The sequence below is a fragment of the Sciurus carolinensis genome, chromosome 19 (genome assembly GCF_902686445.1).
Source record: "Sciurus carolinensis chromosome 19, mSciCar1.2, whole genome shotgun sequence".
Classification (NCBI taxonomy): Eukaryota; Metazoa; Chordata; class Mammalia; order Rodentia; family Sciuridae; genus Sciurus; species Sciurus carolinensis.
Window position 1 is genome coordinate 11,326,472 of NC_062231.1, and position 10,313 is coordinate 11,336,784.

The 10,313-nt window shown below is 35.7% G+C and overlaps 1 pseudogene; it reads right to left on the reverse strand.

The window, feature by feature from the left end:
* Positions 1 to 7,501: 7,501 nt before the first annotated feature.
* On the reverse strand, positions 7,502 to 9,950 carry LOC124971104 (CCR4-NOT transcription complex subunit 7-like; annotated as a pseudogene).
* Between the last annotated feature and the right edge of the window lie 363 nt (positions 9,951 to 10,313).

A 10,313-nucleotide genomic window follows, 5' to 3' on the forward strand; every position in this document is an offset into this window, starting at 1 on the left:
GAGGGAACCCTCCCAAACTCATTCTATGAAGCCAATGTTACCCTGATACCTAAACCAGAGGACACATACGAGGAAAGAAAATTTCAGACCAATATTCTTAATGAACATTGACGCAAAAATTCTCAACAAAATTTTACAAATCACAGACAAAAACATATTAAAAAGATAGTGCACCATGATCAAGTGGATTTTATCCCAGGGATGCAAGGTTGGTTACAACATCAGGAAATCAATAAATGTAATTCGACCATATCATAGACTTAAAGTCAAAAATCACATGATTTTTCAATAGATGCAGAAAAAAGCATTTGATAAAATACAGCCACCCCTTCATGCTCAAAACACTAGAAAAATAGGGATAGTGGGAACATTCCTTAACAATATAAAGGCCATCTATGCTAAGCCCATGGCTAATGTCATTCTAAATGGTGAAAAACTGAAATCATTCCCCCTAAAACTGGAACAAGTCAGGGATGTCCTCTTTCACCACTTCTATTCATTATCATTCTTGAAACTCTAGCCAGAGCAATTAGACTAGGCCAAAGAAATTAAAGGGATACAAATAGGGAAAAGAAGAACTCAAACTATCCTTATTTGCTGATGATATGATATATACTTAGAGGAACCATGAAATTCTACCAGAAAACTTTAGAACTCATAAATGAATTCAGTAAAGTAGCGAGATGTAAGATCAATGCCCATAAATCTAATGCATTTTTATGTATAAGTGATGAACCTTCAGAAAGAGAAATTAGGAAAACTACCCCATTCACAATAGCATTGAAAAAAAATAAATACTTAGGAATCAATCTCACAAAAGAGGTGAAAGACCTCTACAATGAGAACTATAGAACAGTAAAGAAAGAAATTAAAGAAACCTCAGAAGATGGAAAGATCTCCCATGTTCTTGGATAGGAAGAATTAATATTGTCAAAATGGCTATACTACCAAAAGTGCTATACAGATTCAATGCAATTCCAATTAAAATCCCAATGATGTACCTTGCAGCAATAGAGCAAGAAATTATGAAATTCATCTGGAAGAATAAAAAATCCAGAATAGCTAAAGCAATCCTTGGCATAAAGAGTGAAGCAGGGGGTATCACAATACCAGATCTTCAACTTTACTATAAAGCAATAGTAACAAAAACAGCATGGTATTGGTACCAAAATAGAAAGGTGGATCAATGGTACCGAATAGAGGACATGGACACAAACCCAAATAAATACAACTTTCTCATACTAGACAAAGGGGCCAAAAATATGCAATGGAGAAAAGATAGCCTCTTCAACAAATGTTGCTGGGAGAATTGGAAATCTATATGCAACAGAATGAAACTAAACCCATATCTCTCACCATGCATGAAACTAAACTCAAAATGGATTAAGGATCTCAGAATCAGACCAGAGACCTTGCATCTTATAGAAGAAAAAGTAGGTCCAGAGCTTCAACATATTGACTTAGGACCAGACTTCCTAACAGGACTCCCATAGCACAAGAAATAAAAACAAGAATCAATAACTGGGATAGATTCAAAGTAAAAAGCTTTCTCTCAGCAAAGGAAGCTATCAGCAATGAGAAGAAAGAGCCTGCAGAGTGGGAGAAAATATTTGCCAATCATACTTCAGATAGAGCACTAATCTCCAGAATCTATAAAGAACTCAAAAAACTCTACACCAAGAATGCAAATAATCCAATCGACAAATGGGCTAAGAAAATGAACAGACACTTCACAGAAGAAGATCTACAAGCAATTAACAAACATATGGAAAAATGTTCAACATCCCTAGTAATAAGAGAAATGCAAATCAAACCACCCTAAGATTCCATCTCACCCCAATTAGAATGGCGATTATCAAGAATACAAACAACAACAGGTTGGCGAGGATGTGAGGAGAAAGGTACACTCATATATTGCTGGTAGGGCTGCAAATTAGTGCAGCCACTCTGAAAAGCAGTATGAAGACTCCTTAGAAAACTTGGAATGGAACCACCATTTGACCCAGCTATCCCACTCCTTGGCCTATACCCAAAGGACTTAAAATCAGCATATTACAGAGATACAGCCACATCAATGTTCATAGCTGCTCATTTCACAATAGCCAGATTGTGGAACCAATCTAGATGTCCTTCAATTGATGAAGGATAAAGAACTGTGGTAGATATATACAATGGAATATTACTCAGCCATAAAGAATGATAAAATTATGGCCTTTGCAGGCAAATTGATGAAATTGGAGAATATCATACTAAGTGAGATAAGCCAATCTCAAAAACCTAAAGGAAGAATGAAATCGCTAATAAGGTGTATGACTGACACTAATGGGGGGTGGGAAGGGTTAGTGTGGGTGGTTGGAGTTGGGTTTAGGGAGGGGGGCAGGAATGGAGGAAGGAAGGACTGTATAGAGGAGGGGAGGGGTGGAGGGGTGGGGGGAAGGGAAAAAAATGGCAGATGAATCAAACAACATTACCCTATGTAAAATTTATGATTACACAAATGGTATGCCTTATGACCCATGTATCAGAAGAGACACAACCCAATGTATCCCATTTGTTACAATAAAAAAAGAATGATAAAATTATGGCATTTGCAGGCAAATGGATGAAATTCGAGAATATCATGCTAAGTGAGATTAGTCAATCTCAAAAAACCAAAGAACGAATGATATCGCTAAGTGAATGATGACACATAATGAGGGGTGGGAGTGGTTAGTGTTAGGGTTAGAATTAGGGTTAGGGAAGGGGGCAAGAGTGGAGGAAGGAAGGACTGTATAGAGAGAAAAGAGGGGTGGGAGGGGTGGGGGGAAGGGAAAAAATAACAGAATGAATCAAACAACATTACCCTATGTAAATTTATGATTACACAAATGGCATGCCTTTACGCCATGTACAAACAGAGAAACAACATGTATCCCATTTGTTTACAATAAAAAAAAAATAGAGAAAAAAAATAAAACTCCAAAGTGATGTTGGTGCTGGGTTAAAACACTGAACTGTTGATTTTTGTTCATTTGATTTTTAATTGTAATCTATGTCTACTTCAATATGAGACCCAGAATTATAATATGTGCATCCAGTGTGATCAAAAAAGGGTAATTTTCATGTTCTGAAATATTAGCATTTTTATGTTTGAAACCTGAAAACATTTCTCTGACATTTTGACTTGATAAGTAGTTATTATAAAGTGTGACAAGTCCATTGTGCTATAAATCCTTAGAGTTACTTTCTGTTCTTCACTGTTTTGAGCACTCCCTACCCATCAACATTCTCATTTTCTTTCTTATAAATCTAGGAACTTTTTTTGCTTTTGACTTCTGTGTGATCAAATTTCAGTGGTTGAGAGCCAATATGCAACACTGGTGGACATTTAAAACTCTCCACCACCACTAGAAAAATACAAAATTATGCCCATTTAAAAATTAGGCAAATTGGCAAAATTTTCTGCTTTCATTCATTCAATTTTTTGGTGTTGTTTCCAATGATAAGTCCAGAAAAAATGAATAGAAAGTTATAAATAAAGTGTACATGTGTCCAAACTTTTATTGGTCACATTTGATCAATAGAGTTTGTTCTCTAATTTTATGATATCAGTATGCATATAAATGGCATATGCTCTTTTGCATAAATTTATATCATATAAGTGGAAATATTATATATATTTTATAGTATGTTTATACATTCATATTAGCATGGAAGAAATTTTAAAATTGTTTTAGAATGAGTGCAATGGCACATGCCTCTAATTTAAGCAGCTGGGGAAACTGAAAAAGGATGATTGGGTGTTCAAAGCCAACCTCAGTAACTTAGTCAGGTCCTAAGCAACTTAGATTAATCCTTTTACAAAATAAAGAACAAAAAGTGCTGGGAATGTAGGTCTTTGGTTAAACACCCAAATGAACTCACCTTCTGCCCCTACTCCACCTGGATGTCCCCCTATACACATGAATGAATAATGTCTCAACCTAGCCACCCACACCTGGCGTCCTTTAACAGACAATCAGTGCTCATTCAGGTCAGCATCCTGGATATATCATCACTTATTACCCACCCTGCCATGCAACCTTGTGATCCTGCCCTGGCTCTGCTACACACCCACCCACCCCAGCACAACTTCTTGCTCTGTATTAGCTCCAGACAACCCTCATTTGTTTGAATGGGACCTTGTTTTTTAAAAATGTGTTGTGAAATTACTAAATGACATTTTATTAGGGCTGGAGGTACAGCTCAGTGGTAGAACAAGTGCTGGACATGTGCCTGGCTCTGGGTTCCATCATAAGCACCTAATAAAAAATAGCCAGGTGTGGGGTTACACACCTATAACCCCAATGGCTCAGGGGGCTGATGCAAGGAGACTTTCAAGACTTAGTTCAGCTTCAGCTACATATTGAGACCCTAAGAAACAGAGTGAGACCTTGTCTTAAAAAAAAAGGGGGGTAGGGTATGGAGGCTCATTGCTTAAGTACCCCTAGATTCAGTCCACACCACTGAAAACAAAACCAATAAAGAAAACCAAACATTAAATACATGCCCCAATATCCTTCACAGGTATGAGTGCTTATGATTATGTGCTGGCCAATGAGATCTTGCTCAAAGTCCCTGGGCCTCCAGCTCTTTGTTTTTCCCTTCTTCCCCTTACCCTGATAGCTGTCTTGAAAAGGATGGCAGAATGGAAGACAGGAATGGTCTTGGCCATGAAGGCATGCTTGGAAAACAATGGCAGCTCAGATACTCACCTCTGAACTTCTTTGAAGCAAAAGGAAAAAAAATTCAGTATCTGGTGGGTGTATTTTTATAGTAGAGGAAAAACAGATGCATTGGATATCTTCCTTGTTCCAATTTCTGTTCATCATCCTCAGATTTGGAAAATATTCTGGGCCAAGAGGAACAGCAACCTTTGTCAGTAATTCCTTTCTCAGTTCTCTGGGAATGGAATGGAGGCACCATAGGAAACTTGTCCAGTTCCTAATCTGAGCCCTTGGGGGAGAGTCAGCCCTGAGTTCTGTCCAGGATCACTCATCTTCCCAGAAGTTACACAGAGAACAAGTCTCTTTCCTCTTGATGCCAGCACTCAAGTCCAAAATCTCAGGATCCCAGTGACTCTCCTCAGTCCTCTCTCTATAACAGGTGAACACTGGTCCATATCTCAAGTCCTGCACTGATGGACCATGTGGAAAGTGACTTTGGACAAGTCTTGCTGTTCCCATCTCTACAGTGGGGCTGTGCCAACTAATGACTTGTACCTAAATTAATGCAGAAAGAACAATTTGGGATCCCAAGACTAGAGGTGAGTGATGCCTCCTCCTATGTTTTGATGAAATATCCAAGCAAAGGGAGGTGGCAGATAAATTTACAGATCTTGGACTAAATACAACAGCCTGAGGGCTAAATGTTGGGCATGCATAAGAACAAATGCGTGACAGACTTACTTTTAGCCTCTTCCAAAACAGAAAAACAAACACTAAAATTGAAATATGTAATCAAATACAGTAGATCCACAAGTTTTTTTGTGTTGTTGTTTTGTTTTGTTTTTTGGTACCAGAAACTGAAACCAAGGTGCTTAACCACTAAACCACATCTGAATATTTTCAAAAATATTTTTAAATTTCTTTTGAGACCAAAAATAGTAATCACAACATCAAGGTGATCTTATATCAAATAGGTGTTTTGGATAAAAAAGAAATGTGTGAAATAAGCAAATGCTTCTTTTTCACATGAATTTCTTCTTCTTTACTTAAATCAGGTGATAATGCTTTATTTACAAAATTAACATACATATTTGACCTCATTTAATCCAATTCTTTTCCTTCTTTCTACCACTGGTCCCTCTCCCATTCCCCATCCTCCCTCCCTCCCTTCTATGTAGTTAGAAGGGCTTCTGTGTTGATGTTTCTTAATGCTAATTCTGGAGTATGACACTAGTTTCTTTTTCTTGCTTTCTGTCCCCTGCCCAACTTTGCAGTATTCGCTGTATACCTTGAGTTTTTTTTGTAGGAAAACATTTCTAAAGCCTTTATTTACAAAAGTTTAAAACAAATAATACCCTCTGTTTTGCAAATAATGTTTTGTTTAAAAAGGACCACCCAGAATACAGCATTGTAATATGATGAATAAGAATGTACAAGGGAAAAAAAACTAATGTTTCTAACATTTGGAGATTTGCTAATATTACTGATTGAAGTGTAGATAACAACATTATAACTTGTAGTCCATCATTTTAGGGTAGAGTTAATGATTACCAAGAGGTCTTCCTACACATGCTCTGGTCTGGTCACATATTCTGCATGGCTAAATATTTCACAGTCTCTTTTGTCAATATATATATAAAATAGATTTCAAAGATATACACAAAAAAATAAACAAGCATTACACTTCTCAGGTAATTTTATTAGCTATATGTATGTGTGTGTTGTATATATATATATATATATATATATATATATATATATATATATATTGTATTTTGTTGTTTTGCACCAAATCTCTCCAGTACTTCTTTGTAGCAACTATGAAAGCACAATTTTTGTCTTTTAATTTGATACAAAATATACCTAAAGACTTTTAATCTTTAGACTTTAATGAAATTGATTTGTATAATCAACAAATCAATAGCATCATTAAGTATGGCTATAAAATAAAAAGGGTTAACAGTGATGGAATAAAAAGCAGATCAAAGGAAGTGTGCTATCATAAAACAAGTGTAGCCTCAATCTCTTGAATGCCAGTTTCCTAGCAGATACTAAATATCCAATCATAAGGGTTTTTTTTTCCTGAAGGGTGTAAAGCTGGTTTGAAAATTCTTCAGTCACAGAGCAGCCTATATATACCAATTAGAAACTGACAGACACTAGATGTGCTTGGAAGATTAAACAGTAGTAGTAGTTCCTTTCTGTATGTAAAGCTCCTCAGTAGTTTATTGTTGTTAGTCTTGCTGAATCAACAATTTGCACAACACTTGTGCAATTATATTCTGTAGGTCAAAAACAAATACTGTAAAAAGTTGGCAGATGGTCATTTTTCTAGCTAAGAGCAAGAAAACCACAATTTCTGATAAAACAGATGATTGGAATCACTCTCTAAAGTGCACAATTGATGCTCCACAATCTCAAATAGCTAAAACTCCTGCAGAATGGAATGGAGAGACATGAAACAGGGAAATAAATTACGGTCAGTGCTAGTTAATTTAGGAAAGGGGCTGGGGGGGACAAGCTCAAGTAGGTAAAGTTTATCAAATTATTCAATATGACGCAGCTTTCCCCACTGTGTCACACACGCTTGCTAACAAATATTTTAAATTAAGGTCAAATTTAACCTGCATATACTTCTATTTTTTAAGATCTGAGATAGGAACTGTCATACTTAGTACTGAAAGGCAAAAAAAAAAAAAAAATGGGCTACAAAAGGGGGGAAAAGGTACTGTCTATTGTTCAAATGATTCAACCAGAGATAAAACCTATATACAAGCATGTGTGTAGGTCAAATAAAATAAAAGAACCATTTCATGTCATGACTGCTTGTTGACTTCCTCTTCATATGCATTCCCTGTGCCATTCTGTACATAGGATGAACCAGAAACCAAGGCCAGACAATGACCACAATATTTGGCATCATCAATATGATTTTCAAAGAACATCTAAAAAGAATTTTGAAGAAGAAAAAAAGATAATTTTAACCAAAAGGTACCTCGCAATTTATATTTCAGTGATGTTAAGTACTGGACTCTTTTAACTATATTGACAGTTCTTTTCTATGGCGTTCCTTTGAAGCCACACACATATGTTTAACAAATAAGATTGATGTCTTCAGGAAGTACAGAGCTCAAAGAAAACCAGAGACTATACAAAAAAATGTATAATACATGTCTTTCTCATTAACATTTAGACCTTTTTTATGAGAATTTTTAAGCATAAAAAATGGCAGACATTTTTATTCCATTAATTTAACGATACTCAACAGTAAGAATGAATGAAAATAGCTAATGATGGTGAAGGAAAAAATGAAGGTTTTAGTGGAGAAAAAATACTGAAAATTTTAAGTGACTTTGTATCTACAAGCAAGGCTGAAATGACCTAAAATAAAAACTAAATTAGTTATGGAAAGTAAAATATGAACTTCCACACTAGGCTACACGTGCTTGAAGAAGCCAAGAAAAAATAAAGATAACAAATTAGTGCATAAATCCACCATTAATTAAACTACTAAGCATTTGTAAAATGCAATCTGAAAATTTTAAAAGTAGTTTTAATTCTGTAATGAAGCACTGGCAAAAGTAAAAAAAAATAAAGTATTTCCTTGTCATAAATGGACAATTAAATCACTTCTGAATTAATGAGTAACTAAAACAGATTTAATGCTTTCTATTATTATTAATACATTTCTGCAAAAATATTTAGGTCCCAGTCTCAGTCAACTCCTTAATATCTAGGAGAACATACTACACATGAAATATTTTGCAAAAAGAAAACTGTTTTATAGGGAAAAAATACATGCTATTTTTGTTTTTGCACCACCCATTTCCTTTTTATGTTTACCTGCAAGGTATAACTGTGCCTAACATTACATGATCTAGCGGTAGACTTGAGTTCATTAATTTCTTCTACATCTAATGACTTTAGATTTGAGTTACTGATCACATATGACAATTCTTCCCAATTTTTGATTAGCTTCTACTTTTAGATTTATTTAACCCCTTCAGAATCCAAACTCCTTTGTAAGACTCAATCCAATAAAAAGCATGAGTCCTACTCTACAAAATATTCAAAGCAATAAATGGTACAAGCAAATGAAATTTTACCATTAAGTTTCAGGTCTAAAAAAAGGCCATACTAGGATTAAATTCCCTAACTTGGTGTAAGTAGCACTGAAATCTAAGACCTGTGGAGTTCTCCTTCTAGTAGTATGTTGATCCTAGAGAAAAGTTACTAGCCTCTGCCTATTTTCTCACTTGAAAAATAATAAAGTTGTATCTATATGATTGTAAGGCAGTTTAAAATTTTTAAGCTTTTTTCCTATGAAGAACTTATTCTTCCTTTTCCTTCAGAACTACATTTCAAGATGAACAATTTTAAATACTTTCACTTAAGTGTGGTGAATGTTACTTATATGGTACCTCTATCTACACTTTTACTTAGTAGGTTCTTAGTGCCTAAAACTTTTGCCAACAAAATCTTTAATATTCTCAACCTAATAACCAAGTGAGAAAAAGGCACTGATGTCTTCATACTTCTCTCATTTTTGAAAAGGGCCATTCCTATAAGCAATGAATCAGATCCTGCCTGATGTTGTGGTCCTATTCTTTCCAGCTCTAACTGTTCAACAAACTTCCTGCAGTCCACCTTTAAGATTTTTGCAGCTCTTCATGAGGTACTTCACATCATAAATGACAGGAAAAAACAATCGAAGGATCTCAAAGAAGTCAAGTTCTTCTTCAGGCAAATTAGAATTGGTAAGAATTTGATTAAATAGCCAAGTCATAACCACTGTGAAATGAAACCATTTAACCCCTTCACAGAGTACCACCCCCTGAAGTCATAAGAAGTTCTGCAAAGTACTGGGTCTCAATTCCTTCCTCCTCATGTTTTTTAAATTGCATACCAGACATTGTCAGGTAGCTCTATAGAATCCTGGGCATACATGTCCTCCATCAAATTAAATTTAAAATTAAACTGCCAGGTTGAAATTCCTGGAGAGTATTCTCCTTGTTTATTCATAAATGTCAGTCCTAGCTAAATTATCTTTAACAGGTGTATGTTACATCACAATAGTTGGTACCGATAGTCAGCATTGCTCCTGAATTCTCCAATGGGTCTCGCAACCCCACCTGGAAACTCGATGTCCATAGCAACGTAATTGTATTTTCATATAACTTGACAAATTTTCTTCATCTCTTCATCCAGGTTACAAGCCTAAACTTCACAAATCCTTTGGCTATGATCTACAGTTGCTGCTGGCATAGTGAGGGCACAAGGGAGTCTAGATACCAAGCATCAAAACGTTATGTTTAAAAAAAAAAGTTATGTTTGATTGAAGATCTGTTTCATAAAATATTTTGTCCTTTATTTGTGTACAGACATTTTGGAATGACACTGTAAACACTGCTCTCCTCCACTTCTCTCTTTATGCTGCTCCAAATGCCCTGAAGAGTCACCAAAAGCCTTCTCATTACTGTAGGTACCATTTCCGCAGGCTCCCAGAGAAACAGGACAGCACAGACGCATTCGTGTCACAGATAACTCTTTTCCCTGGCAGAGAGCCAGCCGTGAAGATTCTGATATTACTAAAGCCAGATTGACTCCCAAATACATGCTGCCCTGTAG